Raw genomic sequence first — 27,662 nt, 5'->3', positions numbered from 1 at the left:
TTTACCATTCCATCAAAAAGAATAAAATACCTAGGAATAAACCTACCTAAGGAGGCAAAAGATCTGTAATGTGGAAACTAAAAGATGCTGATAAAAGAAATCAAAGATGACACAAACAGATGGAAAGATATACCATGTTCTTGGATTGGAAGAATCAATATTGTCAAAATGACTATACTACCCAAAACAATCTACAAATTCAATGCAATTCCTATTGGATTACCAAAGGCATTTTTCACAGAACTAGAACAAAAAAAATTAAAATTTGTATGGAAACACAAAAGACCCCAAATAGCCAAAGCAATCTTGAGGAAAACAAAACAAAACAGAGCTGGAGGCATCAGGCTCTCTGACTTCAAACTATACTACGAAGCTACAGTCATCAAAACAGTGTGGTATTGGCACAAAACCAGAAACATAGATCAATGGAAAAGGAATAGAAAGCCCAGAAATAAACCCATGCACCTATGGTCAATTAATCTATGACAAAGGTGTTAAGAATATACAATGAAGAAAAGACAGTCTCTTCAATAGTGGTGCTGGGAAAACTAGTCAGCTACATGTAAAACAATGAAATTAGAACATTCTCTAACACCATACACAAAACTAAACTCAAAATGGATTAAAGACCTAAATTTAAGACTGGATACTATAAAACTCTGAGAGGAAAACAGAACACTCTTTGACATAAATTGCAGCAATATCTTTTTGAATCCACCTCCAAGAGTAAAGAAAATAAAAACAAAAATAAACAAATGGACCTAATTAAACTTAAAAGCTTTTGTACAGCAAAGAAAACCATAAACAAAATGAAAAGACAAGCCACAGAATGGGAGGAAATATTTGCAAATGATGTGACCAACAAGGGATTGATCTCCAAAATATATAAACAGCTCATGCAACTCAATATAAAAAAAAAAAACCCCAATCAAAAAATGGGCAGATCTGAATAGACATTTTTCTAAAGAAGACGTACTGATGGCCAAAAAGCATATGAAAAGATGTTCAACATCACTAATTATTAGAGAAATGCAAATCAAAACTACGATGAGGTATCATCTCACACTAGTCAGAATGGCCATCATCAAAAAGTCTACAAACAATATATGCTGGAGAGGGTTTGGAGAAAAGGGAACCCTCCTACACTTTTGGTGGGAATGTAAATTGGTACAACCACTATGGAGAACAGTATGGAGGTTTCTTAAAAAACTAAAAATAGAGCTACCATATGATCCAGCAATCCCACTGCTGGGCAAATATCCAGAGTAAACCATAATACAAAAATTATCTGCACCCTAATGTTCATTGCAGCACTATTTACTATAGCCAGGACATGGAAGCAACGTAAAGGTACATCAACAGAGGAATGGATAAAGAAGATGTGGTACATATTACTCAGCCATAAGTAATATTACTCAGCCATAAGAAAAGAATGAAATAATGCCACTTGAAGCAACACAGATGGACGTGGAAATGATCATACTAAGTGAAGTAAGTCAGACAGAGAAAGACAAATATCATATGATATTACTTATATGTGGAATATAAAAAGATAGAAATGTTTTAGGAGGTTGGGATTAACATATACACAGTACTGTATATAAAATAGATAATCAACAAGGACATACACAGGGAGAGCACAGGGAGCTCTACCCAATATTCTGTAATAACCTATATGGGAAAAGAATCTGAAAAAGAATGGGTATATTTATATGGATAAGTAAACCACTTTGCTGTACACCTGAAACTAACATGACATTGTAAATCAACTATACCCCAACGTAAAATAAAAATTAAATTAAAAACAGTTTTTTTAAAAGAAATAATGTCCACCTCCCTCACTACATATTGTCAGTATCTATGCCCTTTGTTATCTTTTCTTATGTTTCTTAATAGCATTAGTCACTGCTCGAAATACATTGTGTATTTATTTATTTACTATCTGTTTCCCAACTAGATTGTAAGCTTCAAGAGGGCAAGGTCTTCATCTTGTTCAGCACTATATTCACAACACTACAAGAATGTCTTGAACATAGTTTGTTCTCAATAAATATTTGTGAAATGAATGAATAGATGCAGTATATTGCTTGAATGTTCTACTTGACTATTCAGCAATTAGGTTTGAAAGCATAGGTGTTTCCCAGACAGTGTGGGGAATTTGTAGTCACTGTGTTTGTAATCAACACTCTTTAGGAAATGGCTCATCACTTTTATCACTACTTTCTCCTCCCTCCTCCTTACATACCCTCTTATCTACACAGGGTCAGGATAATCCCTGCCTCTCTTCACCAACCCTCTAATACTACTTCTTTAGCTATGTAAACACATGGAAGAGTAGAATAAAGCTGTCCTTGTTTAGCTGTGAATGGTGGTGGTATGACAGACTACATGGAAGGACTTTAGTTCAGAACTCTGTCGTCCCTGTCCTACATGATAGATTTTGTTGGCCCACCTACAGTGTTTCTCAACTTCTCTGTGCCTGGCCAAAACAAGTACTGCATCTCAGTCTCTGTGAGTTCACCCTCTCTCTTTCCTTTCCAAAGTTTCTGATTTTTTTTTTGCCACTGCCGCTGCTGCACATTTCTTTAAAAAACTCATAACAGAAAAACTGAGTTCCCAAACAAAATCCCATACCATATGTAAAAGAGAGTGTCCCTCTCTCAACTGGAGGTGTATTTTGAAATAAGAAAGTAACAGCTCAGCAGTCATTTGCCATAGCTTGCTGAGTAAGCCGGGCTCAGGTTAAAAGGGGGTTATAGGCTGCCAGCCAAAACACTGACAGCATTGCTGAAATCAGAGATTCAGAAACCCTATATGTCCCAAGGATTCTGTGTGGATGCCATTAATTACACTCCTTTCTACTCTGTCTCAATTCAGTTCCCTCACGTGGATCAAAACAGATATGAATTTTAACTTCAGAACCTGTTAACTTTAGTTGAAAGAAATATTTAGCATTAACAAAAAGATCATGGATGAGTATTGCCATTAGAGTGAAATGAAATCAGAAATGGACATAATCACATGTGTTTTGCATCAAATCTCTCATCATTTTGGATGGAAGGTGAATTATACTGATTATGTGGGTCACAGTGGACCCAGTAGTAACTCTTGATGATGTTAGAGATATGGTTATTAGGAGTCATAATAGAATTAAAATAAATCAGAGGCATATATTGTATACATGACAAAGTTACTAAGTATGGTCAACACCAGGAGCTTAAATTGTTATTTTCTACTCCATAAATTTTTATACAGAGTCTTGCAACCGATAAGGAGCTCTTGAGGGCTCTGTAATTCCAAGGGTACATTTAGATAATGAGTTTGTGTTACTCATAATAATGATGCCATTCATCGCCATGTGTGATTCTATGAGTAGTAAAGCCCTTTGCTTTTGAAATCATCCTACTTATTTCTTGGAAAACTTTTGATGACAACAATTTTTCAGGTTTTTCCCCCCGACAATAAATCAATGCAGTAAACTTTGACAGGTTAGAAAGTGAAGTTTCATTTTGCAGGAGCTTTTAAGCTGTCTCCAACCTGTAATTTGGAGACATTCAATCAGCATTTACATTTTTGAAGTTCTTATATTCTAAGAAAATATTTTGCCTTCATGTATTTAAAGAGTATCCAGATGTAGGGTTATTTTCTATTAGAAACAACATTTAAAAGGATAATTGAGAAGAAAGTTTGCCTTGTGAATAAACACTTTTGTGATCTTTATCTAAGATATTTAAAAAGTAAATGTTCAATTTGTTATCATTATAATGGAGTAGACAATTTTTTTCCACAAGGTTACATCTGTTTACGCTATTTTATTATCTGTTGAATGGTATGATATGAAGTCTCTTTATTGCAGTTTAGCTAAAGAAGTACCATGCCTGTGATGGAGCTGTCAATCAGCATTTAGTCATACAGTATCTATTTCTATCCCTGTTCTTCTTAGCACAGAAGGGCTATTATAGTCTACATTACGGCATAGCTACTTTGGATATAGATATCCTTGAGGGGCAGGATTTATTTTGAAAGAAGATACTCAACATAACATGACACATCATTTAGACATCTTTAAAAGTACACATGCAGGTATTTCAAAGCAAAATATAGCAAAGGCTAATTTTAAACATTTAATTTAACATTTTGTGAATGCATTTCTTTTTTTTTTTCTTACTTTAATAGCACTGGAAAAGACCAAATGGGGTCATGTGACTCTTCTGCAATTGAAAATGTCTATTTAAAGCAATCCCTGTGCAAACCTTCATTGCATTATCACCTATGAAGGACTATCCTTTGTAAGATATTATACATGTCAAAATTAGCAAGAGAAAATCATTTAAGGTGAAAGAGAAAGAAGGATAGTGCTGAAATGCATTTATAAACACCTGAAAAGTCAATTTTTCCAGATGTCCAATAATATATATTTCCAAGTACACCAATATATATGGAATATGACTAAAAATTAACGAGACTGATTACTAACCACAAACATGAAAATCAGTCATGCAGCTGTATACCACACTGGATGTGCTTCCAGATGTGATGATAAAAATGGATACAACCTTTTAAAGCATGAGCTTTGGATATGCTGTACATATGGAACTCATTAGCTAAGCAAATGGATGTTAATCTTTATGACAGTCAATTGCTGTGCTGCATTCCTATCGAGAACTTATCAGCTGGTCTGACCTGATCATCAAGAGCATCATGACTTAATTTACAGGAGAACTATTTTTCCTTCCCCTGCAATTCTATGAATTTAAAATGCACAAGAAAGTTTTCCAAAATAAATTGCTGAAATATTTAAACTTCCCTACTTCCCATAGCTTTACAGTAAATAGGTAATGGCATAAAACATTTAGAGTCACAGATTCCATTAGGAATTCAGCAAGATTGAGTATCTAATTTCTCATGTTCAGGACTGAGAAATTAACCTCATTTTCCCAACTGATTTAATTTCCACTGAATACCTAAAGATGCTCATATAAGAAAAGACTTAGTCTTTTAAAAGTACAGCCATTTTCAATCCATAGCATAGAAACGGCATCTTCAGTAGATAGAAGGGAAATGTCATGGCATAGCTCAGGAAGAAACAGAAGCATCTCTAGTGTCCTAACATTGCTTCTCTTAGAAACGTTATCATACTACCATATCTGCCTACATAATCACGGTATTACCATCAGGAAACTTGTTGCTTTGGGTTATCTTGAGTTAGCTCAAAGGCGTGATAGACCACACCTACCCCTATGAAACTAAGAGCTTGACACACTAGACATACTGCAGGAAGAGGCAATTCAAACTTCTCAGGGAACTCTGCCAGCACACATCAACCTATTTGACAGCAACTTCTGTTTCTTAGGCAATTTTAGCTGAAGACAACCATTTTGTCAATATTTTCTCTTCGTGATATGCTTCATTGTCCCCCGGGGGGGGCAGATACAAATAAGCCGCATCAGTGTTCTAATAATAACAGACAGAAACTGAAGATGGTCTCTTCAGAAAGAGACTGAATCATCTCTATTTTTGGTAAAAAAAAAGCCTAGAGCACTTAATTAATGTGTTCATGAAAGTAAGTAAACCGCTTCCTTACGGAGTTTTAGGTGCTTTGGGAGTAAGTTTAACTCATTCAGTTCAGTATAGAACTGCTTAATATCCTGAAATTTATACTACGCTTTTTTGGTGGCCTGGATTAAGAACTTTTTCAAAATGTCTGACACTTTCATGGACAAGGTCATGAATAATATCTTGATCATTAAATATTAATGAAAACACCCTAAATTTCACAAATAGTAAGGTATTACTCTTTTAATTAATCTGTAAAGAAAATTCAATCCAAAATTGTGAATCCAAAATATTCATTATTTATGGCCAGAGTAGATCATGATCGGCACCACGGAAAAATAAAAGATGAATGAGACAGACTCCTCTCTCTTAAGAAGATGTGGTATATATATACAAAGGAATATTACTCAGCCATTAAAAGGATTAAAATAACTAGGTCATTTGCAGAGACATGGATGGACCTACAGACTGTCATACAGAGTGAAGTCAGAAAGAGTAAAACAAATATCGTATATTAACACATATATGTGGAATCTACAAAAATGGTATAGATGATCTTATCTGCAACACAGAAATAGAGACACAGACGTAGAGAACAAATGTCTGGATACCAAGGGGGGAACGGGGGTGTGGGAGGAATTCGGAGATTGGGATTGACACATATATACTATTGATACTATGTATAAAATAGACAATGAATGAGAACATACTGTATAGCACAGGGAACTCTACTTAATACACTGTAGTGACCTAAATGGGAAGAAACTCCAAAAAAGAGGGGATATATGTACATGTATAGCTGATTCATCTTGCTCAACAGTAGAAGCTAACACAACATTGTAAAGCAACTATGCTCCAATAAGAATTAATTAAAAAAAAAGAAAAGAAACGATGCTATGTTAAATGGACTGTGATGCGTGGTAGAATGAGAGCCTTAGAGGACTGAGGTAGGAGGTTTGGTTCTATTGATGAGGGGCATGGAGGAACAACTTTAGCAACTCCAGCACAGCTTTTGCCAAAGTATATTCTACAGAATACATGATTAAATACTGGATTCTTAAAGACATTTCCTAGAGCCTTTCATGTGCTAGTATTCATTATGATTCGTTGCAAACAGGCACCAAGATGTAGCATTAGTCAAATATTTTTGATCCTTGAGTTTTTTTCTTCAGGGAATATCTCTTGATATGAATCTTCTATAAAAAATTTATCTTGGGAAAGTGAAGTTCTACTGACCTTAGTTTGGAGATGCAAGGCTAATGGCCAGAAAAATAAATAAATAACCTTTACATTAGATTACTGAGATCTAAGCTACAGTAGGGATGCTGGGGAAAAAGTTACAAAGACTCCAGAGGTATTTTAAGGGGTAGAATAAATGGACTTTGGTGAGTAATTAGAAAGACATTCATATAGCAATGTTCAGAAGGCAGGGTTGTAAGTGAAATTTGGGAATCATTCACACAGAAATAAATATATGATGTTGCCAAGGTCGATGAGGTTTCAGAGACAGTCTGTGCAGTGTGAGAAGAGAAGGGAATTCTATCTTCAACTTTGGAGGTCTGCCTACTTGGAAGGACCAGACAAAGGGAAAAGAGATTTCCTAGTAAACTAAAAAGTAGATAGAGTATAATAGGCATACAAGGAAAAATTACGGCAATGGGGAAAGTTTCAAGTGACAGTTTGGCTAGAATGAGATAGGAGAAAAACTAGAAGACATCATGAGTTTAGGAGGTTGGACATTAACATTGTTGGGAACAGAAACCCGTTGGCAAAATTTCAAGGAATGAAAAAGGGATAATGAAAACATACTATTTTTTTCAGAGCAGATTTAAAATTCTTGAGAAAAATAGTGGATTGAAAAATAAGGTTTTATTGACCCTCTTTTTATTTCTGATTTTCAAATGAGGGTAGGATTTACTGGGTTTATATATTATCAACATCTCCTTTTGAAAGGGAGATGTTGGGTATACAGAAGACGTAGAATAGCTGTAAAAATGTTATTAAAATTCTGATTGATGATTGATAATAATTTTTATATTTGGTGAATACAGACAACCTATATATGGAAATTAACAATAACTATTGTATTGGATATCTACTATATGCAAGAAAACAGAAAGAGTAGATTTGAAAATCATTTTTGTTTATTTACAAGTTAACTAAGCCCTTTCTAATTTTTGGATGTTTAATGGCCAATCAGTATAACCTATTCATCTGTAATATGAAAATATAACACCTATGTTGTCTAATTATGGTTAATTATTACAAAGCAAAAAATAGATTTTGAAAGCTCCATAGCAGGAGAAAGATAGTAGGTATCATGGAAAATACCACAAAGTTTCATCTATTTAATTAAACAGCTATTATTTTTTGAGCATTTATTATGTGTAAGTACTCTGCTACATGACGTGAAAGATACAAATAGTTATAAAACCAGATCCACACTCAAAGATCTTATAATATGGTGAGACAAATCAGACCAAAAAGCATATATAATATCATTATGCATCTGGCACTTAGAAGAATGCCAGCCTCTATTTTTTGGAACATAGCTTTGAATCAACAGGCGGTTAAAAAAAAATTTTTGTGTAGGAAAAATATCTACCACAGATCCCAAGTATTTTACTTCATAAGAAAGAATCTTGGACCTTGTTAGTTTTATTATTACTTTGCCAAGAAGTCTACATAATTAGACTTCTTTATTTGTATGGGTGCATAAAATTTAGAATTTTGAAGTCTTTATGGACTTATTGCAAAATTTCTTTATTTCTAGCAATACTACTGGTCTTAAAGTCTACTTTGTTTAATATAAATATAATTATACCAGTTGTACTTCCTTTTGGTGTTTACATGGTATATCTTTTTACACCCTTTCTCTTTCAATTTTCCTGCAACCTTACATTTAATGTGTGTCTTCTGTAAGCCGCACATATTTTAAAAATCTAGTTTAATTGTTGTATTTTAATTGGAGTATTTAGTTCACTTAAATTTTTTATAACTACTGACAAATTTGGGTTTAATCTACTATTTGTTTTCTGTTTGTTCCAACTGTTCTGGGTTCCTTTTATTTTTCCTTTTTTGCCTTCTTTTGGGTAATTCAAGTACTTTTAATTATTCAGTTTCTCCCATGCTATTACTCATACCCATTTTTCACTACTCTTTTAATGGGTATTCTAAAGATTACAATATTCATCTTAACTTATCGAAGACTAATGTATATTGATACTTCTACTTGCCAGACAATGCAAGGACTTTAGAACATTTGAAACATTTTAAGACCATTTATCATTTTCTGCTTCTTTGCTCTTGCTATCATGAAATTCTACATATATTTTAGTCTTTAAAAGAACTTATTGTAACTTGTATGATAATATAAAAGTGCTTCTTATAAAAAGTTCCATCACTATAGAAGTGTACAATATTGGAAATGTATCCCTGAGAGGGAATCACTGCAAACAACCTGGTTTCAGATAGATTTTTTTTTCACATTTTTAATATGGTTAAAAATAGTTTTGCAGTGCTTCTCCCCCCACCCACCCAGATAATACATTTTTTCCACTTTATCCTGCTTTTATTGGCCTTGTGGAGGAAGTCTTATGGTGGGATATGGAATAGATGGAGTAGGAAAATTATTACTATCTCCATGCCCATCTTCACATTGAATTGTTCATTCTGGCCTCATCTTGTCTGCCTCTCTTTCTTCTATGAGCTTAAATTTGGGGTTTGTAGACACAAAGAGGTGATTTATTGCTTTATGCATTCCAGCGCCAGAGCTACTGGAAAGCATGACCAATTCTGCTTATGTATTCATGTCACTCAGTTGTTCCAAGTTACACTGATATCAACTCTATCTTTATTGCCCTGAAGCCCCTTCCAGTTTTTTTTATTGTTGGTATGTATGTGTGTTCATATGTGTGTGTATATATATATATATATATATATATATATATCTCACTCTAGCTAGCTAGCTAGCTAGCTATAATCTATATGTCAATCTGTTCATGTATATATGTCTTCTGGTGGACATCAGCACACATTTTCTGTTGGGTATACATACACATAGGAGTGGAATTTTTGGATGACAGACTAGGTGCATATTTAGTTTCAGTAGATACTGCCATATAGATTTCAAACGTGTTAGTACCAACCAATATTCCCACCAATGATGTGTTAATTTACAATTGATCCATTCTTCCTATTATTTGATATTGCACATTCTTCTTTAGCCATTCTTGTGGGTATATTGTGGCATAATATTGTGGGTTTAGTTTCCCTGCTTAATGATGTTAAGTATGTTTTTATATGCTTATTGTCCATTTGGAGAGCTTTGTGTTTGTGAAATGCCTGTTGAGTTTTTTTGCTCGTTTTAAAATTGAGTCTTTTTTTTTTTTGGTTGGAATTCCATATACATTACAAATTCGAGCCCTTTCTTGGACAGAGACATTGCAAATACCTTTCCCTAGTTTCTGACTTGCCTTGCACTCTCTTAACAATATATTTGATGAACAGATGTTATATATTTTAATTAAATCTAATTTATCTAATTCTTATTTAATGGTTAGGTTTTTTATATCCCACATAAGAAACATTTGCGTATCTCAAAGTCATAAATATAGTTTCCTCTGTTTCCTTCTAGATGATTTAGACTTTCAGTTTTCACATTTTGCTATGATCCATTCACTTTGAACTAATCTTTGTCTACAGTGTAAAGTAGGGAAGAATTTATGTTTTCCATGCATTAACTGGACAAATTAATTATCCAATTAATTTACCACAATTTATTTAGAAAGACTATACTTCCCACCCTGAATTGTAGTGATGCCTTTGTGCCAATCCTTGTGCCAATACCACACTATCTAATTATTCTAACTTTATAATAAGTCTTGGTATCTGGTAGTGTACATTCTCTAGCTTTCTTCTTCTTCTTCAAGGTTGCTTTTTTTAAGATTTTATGTCTTTCCATAGAAACATTAAAATCAGTTTTTAAATTTCCACACACAAAAAATCTTCTGGAATTTTTATTGGGATTCTACTGAATTTTATACGCCTTGAGTAACAATTGACATAACAATAATGAGTCTTCTAATTGGTAAAGATGGCATATTCCTCTGTTTGATTGTCTTCTTTAATTTCTTTCAATGGTGTTTTGTAATTTTTAGTGTTGAGGCCTTATATCTTGTGTTAGATAAATGTATTTTTTAACTCTGAGGGATATTAGCATTATTGATTGAGATAGTCAATAGCCATTTGGATTTACCCACATTTTTACCCTTTTTATTTTATATTTCTTTCTGTAGACCCTTGCTTATGTCTTTCTGAAGAACTTATTGAGATATTTTTTTAATATGGGTCTGCTCAGTTTATGAAACTGTCTCTAACCTTTATTTATAAGGAGTATCTTCTATGTTGATAGAATCTAGATTGGCCCACTGAAAAAGATGTCATTTCACTGTTCTCTGGCTTCCACTGTAACTACTGAGAATAGGTTATTAGTCTTACTATTACTGCTTTGAATATAATATATCAGAATCTCTGGATACTTTAAGACATTTTCTTTGTCTTCGATTTTCAGCAGTTAGACTATGATATATCATAGTGTGCTTTTCTTAGTATTTATTCTTCTTGAGGTTGATAGTACAAATTCTTTTTTGTTTCAGTGTCATTGTTTAGTTTTGGAACATTCTCTTTTATTGACTCTTTGAATATTCCTTTTCCTTATTCCTGTTTTTCTCTTTTTCTGATACTACATATACACATGATTTAGACATTTAGTCACATCCCATATGGCTATTATATTGTTTTCTGTATTTTACATTCTTCATTCTCTCTGTGCTTCAGTTTGGATATTTTCTCCTGACTTAAATTTCTCTTTACTAATCCTCTTTTCTACAGAAGCTATGTCCTGCTGAAGAAATCTTTGCCCAACTCTGGCTAAATTATCACTCTACAGAAGGTAAAACAGTTAAATTTATCTGCCATAAAACTCATCTATTGAGTTCTGAATAAATTATTGTTATTTTTCTGCTTTAGCATATACATTTGCTTATTTTACACAGACCAGTTTCCTGCTGAAAATTTCAAGAATATGTCTTACTTTCTTGAAAATGTTATTTACATTTGTTTAAAAACCTGTCTGTTAACTCCAGTATCTGGATCACCTGTGGATCTAATTGTATTGTCTATTTTTTCTCTTAGTTTTGGGCCCTTTGGTTTTTGTGCCCTGGTATACCAGACAACTTTTTGTTAAATGTCAGACATTGTGTATGAAAATCAGTAGAGACAATTTGTGGCACAGACTCTGACTTACATACTCTTTCCCCAGAGAATATTTACTTCTGATTCTGGTAGGCAGCCAGGCCATGGGCAGATTGCCCTAACTCAACCCAGTTATTGACCCCTCAACTCTGTGAGACTGCTTCTTGGTATAAGTCTAGAGAAAGAACATCAGACTTCATCAGGTAGGATCCTAATATCAGTGGATTCAGCTGATCTGTGGCTGGATTTCAGTTTTGTGAGAGTTAGTTTAGCTCTGGTGTGTCCTTAATTCTTGAGTATAAACCTTCAGAGTTCCAACTTGAAGACTAGAGGTGAGAGTCCTTCCTCTCTGGTGGGCTTTCAATGTCAATATTTAAGGGCTTAGATATATCTACCTATGCAACCAAAAAGCCCTAAATTCGAAGGATATAGAGAAAATGTAAGTGGATTAGTTTGTTACTCTAAAACAGTAGATGAAGGAGTTATTATAAGAAACTTTGTACCTGACAGCATGTGATTATATGAAAATATGTGATTAGGACAGGTATTTGAATCATGTTGACATATGACAAGAGGAAAATATGGTAAGTGAGCATAATCAAGAAGAGTTCTGAAAGGGAGATGACCACTGATATGGGGAATAAAGTACAGGAGAAGTTGGACAGGTAAGAAAAATATGAAATTTATACTTGCTTGAAATCTTTTATTTTTCTAAAAAGAAAAGAATCATTTCAATATTTCAAAACATTATGTCTATAAGAGTTTGAGGTTTAAATTACTGTACAGCAGTTAAACTTAAAATCTTAGACTTTATCTTTTTCAATGATCCGTCAAATTTGTCACTTTCTCTAATTTTCATTTCTGTTCTGACCTGAATATAAGACTGAATTTAACTGCACTCAGCTTAATTGCTTCTTGATTTTTGACTCATTATTTGAGTTGAATACGTCAAAATGTTAGAAGTGGGCAGGGAGTTCTAATAAGTGAAACTCCTGGCTACCATGCTGAATTGGAGAGTCAGAATTAACTGAGTTCAAATTTGACTCTATAGGAAAGACATATGAAAATTTTTTTCTTGAATCTATTCTCCTCACTGTTTATCACAGTGGGGCAAACATCATATTGACATCTGACCAGAGGTAGATGTATGAGTGCTGATGGAGAATGTGCACCATCAACATGTAAACATGTGTCTGTTACTAAAAAATATAAGTGAGACTTCCAAATCCCTCATCAGTTTCTACATTTTTTCCTGTGTCAATGTTCATGAGTGAGAGGAAAGCAAGGGAATGTATTTATGATTATGTTTCCCCAAAGATGGTGGGGGAATTTATTAAGATGGTGGGGAAATGTATTATGATTAGTAAGAGAATAACTGATTTTAAATATAACTGCAAAAGAACCAGGGGACAGTTTCATAAGGCAATTCACTAATGTAACTGGTTGCCATAGGCAGAACAACCATTAGTTAATCTTCACATCCAATGGGAATGAATGACTGGACTGGAATTAACTGTTGAAAAATTAGAATAATTACTAAAAGTACTTCCTGATGAAGTAATCTGTAACACTTGGGAAATTATCTATAAATTTATCTAAAACTACTTAGGATTTTGTAGAAAGAATTAAAGAACTGCCTTAGTGAAACTTGTACAGTAGATTACTAGCCTAAAAGAAATGTGGAATCCACATATTTTAAATCATTTTTCTCTGTGTGAACACTCAAACATTTCTAAAGACAGACGCTTGTGTGTGAGTGTGTGTGTGTGTGTTAGCTTATTCAAATGGAGAGCAATTTGACAAGATTAAAAGTTTATATGAAACCAAGATTTTCATTGATAAATAAGAGACAACAATGCACAAATTTGAAGTTGCTTTTCACAAATCAGAATATTTTGTTGCTGTTGCTATTCTTATGAATTAATACCTATGATACAAATTTATTCCATTTCTAATATTTTCCCGCCCTTGGTATGCTTTACTCCAAAGAACAGAATTAACTTTTTCTTTCCTTTTGAAATACTTATCTTTAGATTGGTCATGCCTATCACATGAAGCATTGTTCATATGAGAATCATGGTATCAATTCTCTTCAAAAACCCCTTTTATCCCACTGGCAGTGGATAACACAGTGTGGAATCTGTGCAAACGAAAACTCCAGAAACCAAATTCTCCCGGATGCTAACAATGCTTCCCCGGGGCATAGTGAGAAGGGTCTCAATTCACCTCCTCTCCAAGTTCTAACTAGACACAGGAAGCCCTTTAGCCATCAGCAATGGAGTTTCATTAAAGCCACCTCACTTTAGGTGTAACAAAGCTCCTTCCAGGAAGCAAACCAGAAACTCTAGTCCAACTGTAGAATTGCCCAAACATTTGGGTCCCTGCTTTCACATGGCACAAAACTGTGTAATGGCATCAGCAGCTCCTTAGCAAGCTAATGACCCTATGGAGCAATAAAGACTGAGTGAAAAATCATGAAGTTTTTGACTGAAGCTGAAGTCGAATTGCCATTTCAACTCTTCCCTGAAGAAAAATATCCAATTAAACTGCATGGAGCTTTTTTGAAAATAATTCCTGTTATTCAAATGATTGCTAGGGAGGATGAATGAATGATGAATCATTATTTTTTTTTTTTTTTTTTACTAAACCTGATGCATTTAAAAATTTTACTTCTCAGGCCCATCAGGGCTGGAAATCCCTAGAAGGGGTATTTCTCAGGCTTTTTATTAGTACCTATTGGTGTTCAAATAAAGCCATAAAGAATCCCTTAGAGCCAGCAAAACCTGAGGGATGATTGTTCAAGAAATAACATAAGTCAGAGACCTGCCCCAAAGAGGCCCTTCCTTCTCTTAATCAGACTTTAAAATCAGCTCCACTGCAGAGAATGTCAGCATAAATTTCATTTACCTAAAATTTCCTGTTTCTTGTCAAGTCCCCTCCAGGAAGCACAGGGGCTAAATGATAACCAGTGTGAGTTAAGTCAGCAGGACTGATACCTTCTGAAGATTAGGGACTCAGACTAGTCATATAAGCAAGGAAGCCAGCCAGTACTTCACTTTTATTAATAAAAAAAGAAAGAAAAAGAGATCTGATTGCAGCAGCACTTTCTATGGGAGCTTTTACAGCATATTGCAAAATATCTAATATGCTTGTGCCTCCCTTCAATTCTTTCATGCATAGAGAGACAATTTACCTCCTCTTCCTGGGGAGTCAAGTGCTTAGTTGGTATCAGTTCCTCACCCCTCCTTGTTGTTTGGGTCAGATTGTAATATATGGTTTGAATTTTATTTTGTTTGTTTGTTTTACTTTTTAGGTAAGGGAAGAAAAGTATTATGATCCAGAGGACATACATATGAATCGTTGTTTGCATGAGCATGTAAAAATGACATGAACCTTAATCTGAAATTTCATATGCAGTTGACATAATACACACTCCATGTTCCTGTCTAGGTTTTCTTCCTCATTTAGTCTGTATCCAACATCTGAAAATTGATACTAACATTTCAGAAAAAAAAAACTGCCTACTTTTGACTTCTAGGAACTCCACTTGTAAAACTCTTTTGTGTTCTACTCTGAAATATTTGCTTATGTAGAGAATTGTAGTAATGAAAGGATATATTGTTTAAGTATGTATTAAGACATTTAAGTATGCATTAAGACAGTTATACATAGTGTTATGAAATTTACATTCTAGTGGAATATACAATTGTTGTGCAATTATAAACAGAAGTGTAACACTATGTTCCAGTTACAGGATTGACAACTCTGCATACTTACACAATGAATAAAAGGCAAAAGATATTTCTAAAATATTTTAGTAGATAAATATTTAGATTTTAATAGTTCTATATTTCTGAGAACAGAAGATAGGTATTAAATCATAAAAATATTTCATTAATGGAGACTTAGAAATAAGATTAAAAGAAAATATATAATTTAATATACTACATATTATGAGTATTTTATTGTAAAGAGCAAGTAATCAATAATCACACCATTCTACCTAAGAAAGGAAAAGAGCTTGTGCGTTCTATTTGAAGAACTAAGGTGATAAGACGCGACAGATTTGCTGAAGGTGATGTACTTCAACCAGAGTGGGAACCTGTCTTCCGCTTTGCTGCTTGAAGACACGAAATGATCCTACCTGCTTTCTGTGTTTGACATACTCGTGTCTGTCACTGCCCTTCTCCTGGACATCTGCCATATGTATCAAAATTCCTGATCAGCTAAAATTGCTGTGTTGATACCTCATGACTTTGGAGCAATTAGAAATAAACGACTGCTTATAACCATTCTTTTCTCATGGTATTAAAATGCAAAGATATTAGAGATATTTTTTCATAATAAGAGTTTTTTTTTTCTGGATCAGATACAGTAAACAAGGATCAAACACATGCAGAAATATGTAATTTAAAATTTTATGTTGCATTTCATTGAAATGTTAACTGAATAATATTGCTTTGGCACATATGTTATATTCATGTCAATATGTTTCATATGCTAAAAAGATCTGTGCATGAGTGCCTAGCCTTCCCTGTTTACAAAAGAACTAAACAGCTGTGTAAGTTCATAGAAGAGAGGGATTGAATTAAGAAAGTGCTAGGACCAGTTCAGATTATTCAACCATACTGATCTAATGAATTCTGTGATTTACTATAGAAAATAAAATATACTTACGAGAATAATATTCACTGGATACCCCAGTTGAGAAGGGTCATTTAGTTGAACTAAATGTCAGAGGGCTCCTTCCCTTTCTTTTTTTTTTCTTTTTTTTTTAAACTATGTAAAATTTCTTCCATTCAGGATCTTTGTTGATGCTATTTTACCAATAGGTTAAATATATAATTATACACACACACATACACACACACACAGAGTAACTAAGTTATAGTGAAAGTTATAAAATGAGTATTAATATATAACATTTGACTGTAGGAAGAATTCTGAGGCTTTCTATCATACTATATTTGAGCCCAGATTCTTAAATCAGTTAATTCTTCAATCAGTTTAAGACTGTATGAATAGCCACAGCGATGGAGGAAGTCAGCTTGGAATGTTAATTCCCTGGTAACTTCTTACAGAAGTTACTGTTTTGAATAGTTCCAGATCCAAATATGGCAGTCTAATATCTTAAATTTTTCACAGCCATACTTGCCTAATTTGACCAAAACACCTTTTCTTCTCTTTCTCTCTCATCCTGGAAAATTAATTCTCTGTCAATTCCACAACAAAAAGATCCACAGCAGAGAGGGCAGCTCAGCCACAAATCATCCAGAAAAGTTTGGCATTTTTCTCCATCAAAATGGCTTCTACATGGCTGATGTAGTTCTTGTCACTTATAATAACTCATCAAATATTTTATTACAAAGATTTTTAAAAGTCTTCTATGCTATCAGAAATCAGACATTCAGTAACATCTGTTTGTGTCTAAATAATGTAAAGATAAAATTGTTTGCAATGTAAATCATATTTGTTTTCAGCAATTTACCTCAAATATGTGAATGAAATAAAGTTTATGTTGTAGCCACATTATGAGCATTGTTTGCTCTTTTTTCCTGAAGAGTCAAGGAAATGTTGGATAATTACCTTTTTCATAAGTACTCTTGAATATGTAAAATGTATACTGCTATTTGAGGAGTGTCTTTGTAAATAAAACCTATTCAGACATATTGGAAGGAAAAAGCAGTACCCCATATCTTTCAATCTGAATAGCCATTTCTTTTTTGTGATCCTACAGGATAGAATTTCCTAGCTGTTAAGTGCTGTTCTATTTCTATGAGGTAATCTTGGAAATGGAGTGTTTGAGATTTTTAGTTTATCTTGATATAAGCCAACCCATTCCTGCTTAGAATACTTTAGTTTTATATCTAAGATCTTAATTACTACGTCCTTGAATAGAAGTTGTGTTACCAAATTCTAAAAACTGATGACAAGATAATTCTAAATGGGACTTTATTTGATCTTATTATCTGTATATCTCAGAAATTACTCACTTTACTAAAAAGTTTAGATTGGGGGAACTAAAAACTAAATGATTTACTGAGTAATGTTAATGAGATATGGACATTCCTCATCATTTCTGTCAACATCAAATATTGAGAAGCTAATACATTGATAGCGTTATGATATGCATACATGGATAGTGATTCTTGTGCTCTGGAATAAATACTCCAAATATAGTCATATAGTTTGTTTCTAAGTTTTCAGACATGAATTGGTGATAGCACAGATACATTTTGTTTTTATTTGCAGTAAAGAATTACATTCTATAAAAATGACTGATAGAAATCAATTAATCACTTTTAAACATGTAGAGGAAAATACTGCCACAAACAGTGATTGGGACTTATTATGAAAGTAAATTACTTCGGTGACAGGGGAGAAAGCCCCAGCGAGGAAATCATGAGTTGAAAACAGACAACACTCCTTTACAACAATGAAAAACCTTTTAAGCATGAAGAAACTGTAATATATGTGGCACTTGTAGGTACATTAAGATAAAACATCCAGGAGCCAGTAAATTTTTTCATGCTGTCAGAGTATTCAACGGTACATATGAGCTGTCGTACTTCAGTCATCAACATCCACAAAACCTTAGCATTTTAGAAAACAACTTTCCAACAGAAACAATTCAACTTCATACTAACCGGCATATGGATACTAACAGATTAAGTAAAAGAGCAATTTTCAGTCTCTGAATCTTTACTATCTTTCTTCCACCTCCTTTTTGACCAGAGCCCTATAGATTATATATCAATATCCTCTTTTTCTTTTTGCTAAGACAGGGAGAGGGAAAAGGAGAGGGAAAAGGGAGTGAGAGCAAGAGGGAGAAGGAATCAGAAAAGTCAAGAAATACTAAAGGCAACAGGGAGTGTGGGTCTCAGAATTCCCTGTGATCAAGTTGGTTTCTGTTAGCAATGGGATTTACTGTTGGTCTCTGTGGGGGAAAAGAAGCAGAAAAGGGAACTATTGAGAAAGTATGTACACTCATCATGTACCCCAAGTTATGCCTTAATTTAAAGGATGTTCTGGAATCACGATTCACATAGAACATTAATACAGATTTCATCTTTTGTGTGGAAAGTCAAAAGAATCCAGGAATTTATTAAATTAGAAAAAGAAAGCTCTATCAGGTGGACTATGCTAACCTCTTTCATACCCCTCCACAGAAAAGTTCTGATACAGAAGATTTTGGTTTCCCTAAGGCATAAATTCTGTTTGGCAATTCTGATTTGAAAACTAGGAAAAATACTAGATTGGTTGAGCTACAATTTATTAATTCTATGATCCTTTATATTTTATAGGTTTCTATATTCTTAAAATATAATGGTATATACAGGTAAAAATAATTAATGCTTCAATATGTCACCAATTATATCTTCCTTCTAAGACAAGACTTTTCATACTTATTACTTACTTTTCATTGCAGTGTACCTTTACAATACTAGCGTTTAGGGATAAAGCATTCAGCTAGGATTCCTCCATAGGAGTCCCAATACCAATGTTTCAAAGCCAGAACCATATATAAATATATATATATATATTTAAATCTAATATGTTTGATATATTTATCTCACATAGGAATACACTTGTTTTTCTAGCTCTTGTTCTGTATTTATAGAAAACTTTATATTCTCTCAGGGGACAGAGAATGATTAGAACACTCATGTAATAAATGCATCACTGAAATATATTCACTATGTTTTACTGTGTAGCAGAGATAAGCAAGAACACAGTTCTTGTCTTCAAGGAACATACAGTTTTTAGGGAAGAGAGACAAAAATTTAATTACTTACTATTCAAAATGTGATCTTAAGACCAGCACGTGGGCATCATCTGGCAGCTCATTAAAACTGTAGAATCTCAGGCCAGACCTACTGAAGTGGAATGTGCATTTCACAGAATCCCCAGGTGATTTGTATGCACATTAGAATTCGAGAAACACCATTCTAATTCAAACATGAGCAGGGTTACTGTCATAAAACCTAGAAGAAACAAAGAGATGGAGAAGTTTGAAGATAAGAACGTAGTGAGATGGGATGGAAAGATCTTAGTGCCTGCACTTTGCTCTTCAAATAGAGGAGAGACCACCAGTCTGGCACCTTTTACTGGCATTGAAATAAATGTTTATAAAGGAATATTTGTTTTTGAATGTTTCTGATTTACGTATCATTTAGAAAAACAGTCACATCACTGTTGACAATGTCAGTCTAACAGAAATATAATCATATAAACCCACATCAAAGGGAAGTTTTACTTTTATCTATCCTATGATTTACAGAGAAATGAGTGATCATGGTAGCTTGTAAGAATAGTTTTGTCAGTTACTGCAGTTATTCAGTTATGAGTGCAGGAAAGTTTTCTACCTCAAGATCTCAACCCAGACCACACCAGTGGAACCAGTTCATATCAAGATGATCATTTTGAAACTGAAGCATTTAAAATCATTTTCATGTTGTTTGCAAAGCTTCAAATAGTTACAGGAACTAAGAAGGTCACAGCAGTGCTTGTCCGTATCAATACCTTGCTTGGCCACTCTCCCTCTGCCTCTTCCCATTGTCTTCTCCATTCAGGATACTGTGAACATGTTGATTGTGGCCGGGAGAGAGTCAGGGAATAAGCATATTCTCCACTTTGCCTTTACGTGTTATACTGGTGTGTTTGAATGTTCTCTCTTCCACATGGAAGACCAAATAAGGGATACCTTACGAAATACTTTTTCTGATTATGTCTGTATATACAAATAAATGACATGTAAGAATCACATATAAAGGCTGACAAAGTGTATGGCATATTAATTCATGATTCCATAGGTAAGACACGGATACAAACGTAAAAGCAGAGCCAGTACTTTTCAGGGCACGTGGAGGCATTAAATTATTGAAAAATAATTCTTCCTAACGCTTACCACATTTACATTGTGACATACCTCAAAAGGCAAAGATCTTTGTGATATAACAGTTATTATCTGGAGCCAAATTAGGAAAATAACAAATAGTTACAAAGGAAAAAGCTCTATTTCTGGAACTTGATCCAGTTATTTTATTAGTAATTATTTGATTTAATTAGGCATAGACTTTTTAGTTTTTGCATGTCTTTTTTAGTCTTTATATATCAGTTTTCAAATCTAGTTATAGTTAGATAAGAGTTCATTGTCATTGTTTATGTTTTATATCAGTTCAATTGAGGTTTTCTTCCTAGGATGAAAAAATTCAGGGGGAAATGCTTGGACACAAAATCTGACTTTAGAAATTAGAAAAGGTAAATAAGACTGTATATGCCATATAAGAATATCTTACAAAGGACTCAGTTGTTTTTCTTAATAAGTTTTACATGTCTCAAGTATTTCTAAATTAATCCCCTTCTGAACTGCAATCTCATTATTAGGAACTTTTTTGTAGGATTATTCCAAACAGTAACTTGCATTATAAATATGAATAGATTTATCCCCATTATACCATAGCCTTCATAAATCCTCTTCTGCAACTGCCAGTGATAAATTTGTTGTACTTAAAATCTTCCTATTTATATTTAGCTGAGAACTGATGCTTGTTCAACTGGGGCCTATCCAGCAAAACATAATCCACTTCAATAGTTTATAAGAAGGGGAATTTAATGCAGGGAATTAACTGCACAAGTGATGGACTAGCTGAGAACAATAACTGGTAACAATAGGGATAGAGTAACTTATAGATTAACACCTGTGTGCCTCTTGGGCTGGATGATAGACCATGGTGGGCCTGGATGGTGGCAGCTGGAGTCACAGAAGAGACAAGCTGCTCCCAGTGAAACTGCTTAAGACAGGGCTGTTCTAGCTGCCTCCCTCATCCTGCCCTCCATCCCTCATCTTTACTACCCAGTAGTGAAGTCAGCTAGCAGGGGAGCCAAGAAAATCAGCCTTCAGGGGTCAGAAGGGGAGGAATCGAGCTGCTGGCAAACAGTCCCAGGACCTTCAAAATAATCTTCCAGGTTTTTATAAACAAATGTAAAAACTAAGGTTTTAAAAGCAATTTGTGACAGTAAAGATAGGGATGCACACATCGCCCTCCAGCTTAGCCCTCCTGAGAATTCTAGCACCTGCATTTGTCACTCCTCAAAGAGGGCAGAGAATAGCAAGAGAAATCATAGCAGAAAGAGAATTATATTAATCAAAGCAATTTCTGGTGAAAGGAGGCATGGAAATCTCTAAGCAAGTTGCAGGAAGACAGCTATACTCTTCAAACCACTGAATTGAAAACAAAGCTTCAGATGATAACTATATGATTTGACAAAGACATTTCAAATTGCTCAGGAAAATCTCTTCCTTTACAGTAATGTTTCGGGCTATTTAAAACAGACTCTCAGTCGAGGAACTAAACAAAGATGCTGGGATTGGACACAGAAGACAGATGAATTTGGCTGTTAGCCATGTAAGAATAGAAGCCAAAATTATGCTGACTAAAAATGGAGCCAAGCGATGTCATATAGATTTGAACACGATGTTGTGACAAAGAAGATGTTAATGGTTTCAATTTGCAGGTTTAGTAAGGGTCATAAGCTGTTTGATTTCTTAATCTAGTCTATGTATCCTAAATATCTCTGCAACTTTGCTAGCCACCTTCCCTTTTTTTTAAAATTCTCGATTTGACAGTTTGGTCTAGATTCCAAACCTGATGAGATGGGTGGCATGCTCCAGTATTTTGGTTCATTGAGGTATATACCCTGTTGATTTGTGTTGCATGACTCATCAAATGCTACTAACTCAATGGAGTAAAGATATTTAACAATTATTTATAACTCTTGCTTAGAATACCAACTAAGTCAGTCACACCCTTGAAGGAGATATACTGGGACTTTACTGGAGGTGAAGGGCTCAGGGATGTTTCCTGCTTTCTCTTCTTGTGCCCTATAACCGTGATAAAGAACAAGGATCATCTTCATTTAGTGTAATGATACAGAGTAACAAGACCAAAAATTATATGGTGAAATCACCTGCAAGGACGAAATCTGTAAGCATATTTTTGAACATGTTCAAAAGCTCATGTGCTCATGTATATTTCAACATTTGAGGCCTGTTAACATTTCCTAATATTTTAAATCTCTGTGGTGATTATTATTACATTTGGTAACCTCAGATAAACAATGAAGTTTAACTGGAAAGAAGATCTTTCATAAACCTTTTCAAGGTTGCCATTATTTCCTTTGTAAATCTATGGATGATAGCTAAAATAATCAAAATCTTCCAGAAGATAAACCTCATAATGTCAAATGGCACTTGTATATTTGTACCACTACTCTGTTCCAGAAAGGATTTCCAGGGAGTTGTAAAGGTATATAAAATGGAATAAAGTAGCACAAGCTAAAAAACAGCATGACAAAAATTAAGTGAGTAGGATGAGAAAAATATGTGTGTGGGTGTGGGTGGGTGTGCACTGTGGGTTGTTTTTATTGTTAACAGGATACAAAACAACCCAAGCAGTACCATTAAATGTTCAAGTTATATAAGGCAGTGATAACGATAATAATATATGCCAACATATTTTGTAAATACTATAGAATAATACACGTGTGAGATATTATTATAATCATCTCATTTGAGCCTAAAAACACCCAAAAAGAAGGAAAAATATATTTGACTCTACTATTTGTTTTCAGTGGTTTTAAAATCAGAAAAATCTGTACCATTTAAAAAACAGAACTTTAAACCTTATTTTCCTCTTCCCCAACTCCCAGTTGTTGGTGTGGCTTTCTTACTATACTATAATTTCATAGAATTAGAGACACTTCTCAGTGATTGCGCCCCCAATCTAAGAACCTAGAATCTACCTCAAAGTTTTAAATTACCATCTGAACAATATCTCCTAATCCCTGCTCCTTATCAGCTCTCAGGTGTATGAACTTCATCGGTCTGCATTCCTGGATCCCTCACACAGTTTGCTTTTCCTGCTTTTGCTTCCAGATCTCAGGATATTGTTGGTAAGGTCTGTGATCCTAGTTTCTTGTCCTGCTCATCTTCTCTCTCACACTGTACATCATTTACACATCAATGCTCCCAGCTCTCACTTGCTGCAGCTTCTAAGTTCCTGCTGAATTCTACTTTGGGTCAATTGTATGAACACACCACTAGCAAGCTTCTTGGCATTTTGTCACTCTCTGTTGCCCCACCTGGCTGAGCTGCTCTAATTTCTCCCTCACTTTTGCCCTCATCCCTCAAGGCCCTTTCAGGATTTTAATACATATTCCCTCTCATCTCCCTGTCATCACCTTCTAGTTAGGATATTTTATTCCAATTCCTTTTCCTTCTTCTCCTATCGTAGTTCTGCAAGAGCAACTTTCAAATTACGAGAGTAAGTAAAAGCATCTTCAAAAACAAGCACTTTATTCATTAATCCACTTATTTTCTTTGCTTTGTAAACATAGATACTGCCTTGTGGAGTTCGCAATCCAGCAGGGTGAGAAATAAATAGTTATGATGTAGTAAGTTTTGTGATGGCAGAATGTTTCAAATCCTACAGGAGCCCAGAGGAATTTGGAGGGGAGCAGGGGGAGAATAGTAACTTTGCCAGGAACATGTGACATTTCAACTAGATATTGAGGGATAAACAGGGAAATGTGGCAAAGGGCTTTAGAGGACAGGGAACAGCAAGGATACAAGCTCGGAAGGTATGAAAAACTTGACATAGAGAAGGGTGTCAAATATCTAGATGTAACCAGAGTGTAGGCTTGGAAGACAAGTGGTTAGAAATGGCACTGGTCATGTAGGTTGGGGCCTCTTGCAGAATTCAAGTGCATCTGAATCTAAAACCTGTGCTCTTAACTGTTCTACATTGTGCTTCCAGGACAGCCTGTTAAACATCATCTATAATAAATCCATAATCTAGTTCAGAAGCTAGTTTACTCAAAGACTCAGGAGTGTGCACTACCAGATGTTATAATGCAGGCTTTGCAAACTCAGCTATGTACAAAGATCAGACAGCAACATAAATCAGTAGCTCAATGATACTCTGTGATACAGTAGCTTTATGATGCATATGGAGCTTGTGAAATCCAGAGTACAATGTACCACTTAAAAATTTCTTTTTATCGGAGTACAGTTGCTTTAAAATGTGTTATTTTCTGCTGTACAGCAAAGTGGATCAGCTATATGTATACATAGATCCCCTCCTTTTTGGATTTCCTTCCCATTTAGATTACCACAGAGCACTGAGTAGAGTTCCCTGTGCTGTACAGTAGGTTCTCAGTAGTTATCTATTTTATACATAGTAGTGTATATATGTCATTCCCAATCTCCGAATTCATCCCACCACCCCCCTTCCCTCCTTGGTGTCCATACATTTGTTCTCTACATCTGTGTCTTTATTTCTGCTTTGCAAATAGGTTCGTCTGTACCACTTTTCTAGATTCCACATATACACGTTAATAAACGATATTTGTTTTTCTCTTTCTGACTTACTTCACTCTGTATGAAGTGATCTCTAGATCCATCCACGTCTCTACAAATGACACAATTTCGTTCCTTCTTATGGCTGAGTAATAGTCCATTGTATATATGTACCACATCTTCTTTAACCATTCCTCTTTTGATGGACATTTAGGTTGCTTCTATGTCCTGGCTATTGTAAATAGTGCTGCAATGAGCATTGGGGTGCACGATTTAAATATGACTGCCTCTTATCAGGTCTACTACAGATTGATGTCATGAGAAATGCCAACCTAACACTGTCTGATATTCTCCTTTCCCAGAAATCCTGGAAATCCAGATGTTAGCTAACAACGAATTTGAACTTTTAAAAGTGGGCCAATCCATTGGGAACCAAACAGGTCTGTGGTCCCTATTTGGCTCTCTAGCAGTCAGGTGAACAGCCTTTCTTAGAAGACCAGAAGAGCTTTTTCTCTGAGGCTAGCCAAAGAGCTTAGCCTATAACTGAAATGTATCAACAATAGCAGGAAAAAAAAAACCCCTAATGCTGTTTAAAATCCTTCAATGGCTCTGAATTCTGACTGGCATGAAATCCAGTGTTTTTCATAGCCTGCAAGGCCACATGTGATCTGTCAACTTCCCAAATCTCAGGCTCCCTGTCATGCCACCTTCCTTTCTGCTTGCGCAGTCTACCCTCAACAGTCTTCTAGTTCCTCAGAAGTGCTAAGCTCCTCCCCCTCAGATATTTGCACACGTTATTGTCTCGACTTAGAATGTGTTTCCTTCTATTTTCAACTGATAAATTCTCATCCATCATTTTCATCTCAGATTAAATGTCACTGTCAGGCAATGACCTCCATAAGATGACATTAAATCCCTGCTTAAACTTCTGCCTCATGGCACTCTGCCCTTTTCCTCTAGAACTTTTCATTATTGCAATTAAATAACTATTTGAATTTTGGTTTATTTGTGTATCTGTCTGTCCCACTATTCTATAAGCTCCATAATGGCACAGACTGTCATCATCAAGCAGAGTGCCTTTCACACAGTAGGCAATCATTATTAGTTGTATAAATAGATGAAATATCTGTCTATTCACAAATCCTGTACCACATTTAGCATTTCCTGTGAGATTTAAATAAGTTAATCCAATGCAATATGTTTAGCACAGTGCTAGGAATATAGTAGTTGCTCAATTAAGATGTGAGCTATTCTTAGATATATCTTAGAATATCTGTTTCCATGGTTAGAAACAGAAAAGAAAAAGAATACAAAAGCAAAACTTATATTTTCTAATGCGATTCCTCCATATGTCTTATATTGGGTTTCCTCAAAAGCAGACCCAGGTTTAGGTGCAAGGTCATAACTTTGGAGGTAAACCTGGGATGTATGGTAAAGTCATGGGAAGGTAAGACAGGGAAGGGAGAAAAGCCAGTAAAGAGTTTTTAAATTAATGAATGACCACTGGTCTCAATCCTGCTGGAGATCCTCTGAAAGGCTGTATTAAACATAACTTCAGGATTGTGCCACCAATGGGCAAGGCTTACTCATATACAAACTTCTGTTCCTCATTAGCTAGAGATTCACTTAAGTGCAACTCCCACCACTAAGAAGTGTCAAAAGAAAATCCTAAGGCTTTTCTTACTGAATGATTTTGTCCTGTTTTGTTTTTGTTTTTCTGCTATGACCTCTGAAGATCTTTCTTTTTAAGAATCACATGTGCTTTCTTCATAATAAGTGTTTGTTTTTGCTAGCATTATACTAAATTGGTACAATATTTCTGTAAGGAAATTTGGTAATGTGTAGCAAACAAATGCATGCCCTTTGGCCCACATGAGTCTACCTCAAGATGCTTTTCCTAATGCAATAATTATGAATATGTGCTAATATTTTTCTTATTTTACAGATCTATTCATTTTTGTAGAAATTTAGAAAACACTTGAAAATATGTAGAAAATAAGTTAGCAGCACTGCCACAACAGACTATTTATATTATATATGAAATATTTATATATTAAAAAAAATAAAATTACACTACTTGTACTGGAATTTTCTCTATATATTTTTTTAATTAATTTATTGATTTATTTTTGGCTGCACTAGGTCTTTGTTGCTGCGCACGGGCTTTCTCTAGTTGCAGTGAGCAGGGGTTACTCTTCATTGCAGTGTGTGGGCTTCTCATTGCGGTGGCTTCTCTTATTGCACAGCATGGGCTCTAGGTGCATGGGCTTCAGTAGTTGTGGCACATGGGCTCAGTAGTTGTGGCTCGCGGGCTCTAGAGCGCAGGCTCAGTTGTGGCACATGGGCTTAGTTGCTCTGCGGCATGTGGGATCTTCCCGGACCAGGGCTTGAACCCGTGTCCCCTGTATTGGCAGGCGGATTCCCAACCACTGTGCCACCAGGGAAACCTTCTATATTTTTATAATAAACATTTGCCCATGGTTTTAAAATG

At 34.8% G+C, this 27,662-nt stretch overlaps 1 long non-coding RNA gene across 1 annotated transcript in view; it reads right to left on the bottom strand.

The window, feature by feature from the left end:
* The window catches only part of LOC307182655, a 240,048-nt gene that overhangs the window by 154,184 nt on the left and 58,202 nt on the right, over positions 1-27,662 (bottom strand). The window contains exon 2 of the long non-coding RNA XR_013827226.1: positions 19,608-19,796. This is a non-coding gene — a long non-coding RNA (uncharacterized lncRNA). The remainder of the gene's footprint in view (positions 1-19,607; positions 19,797-27,662) is intronic.

Source organism: Stenella coeruleoalba (assembly GCF_951394435.1).
Source record: "Stenella coeruleoalba genome assembly, chromosome: 2".
NCBI classification, from domain to species: domain Eukaryota; kingdom Metazoa; phylum Chordata; class Mammalia; order Artiodactyla; family Delphinidae; genus Stenella; species Stenella coeruleoalba.
The sequence above is the reverse complement of the archived record's forward strand: the minus strand, read 5'-3'. Positions and strand labels throughout refer to the sequence as shown.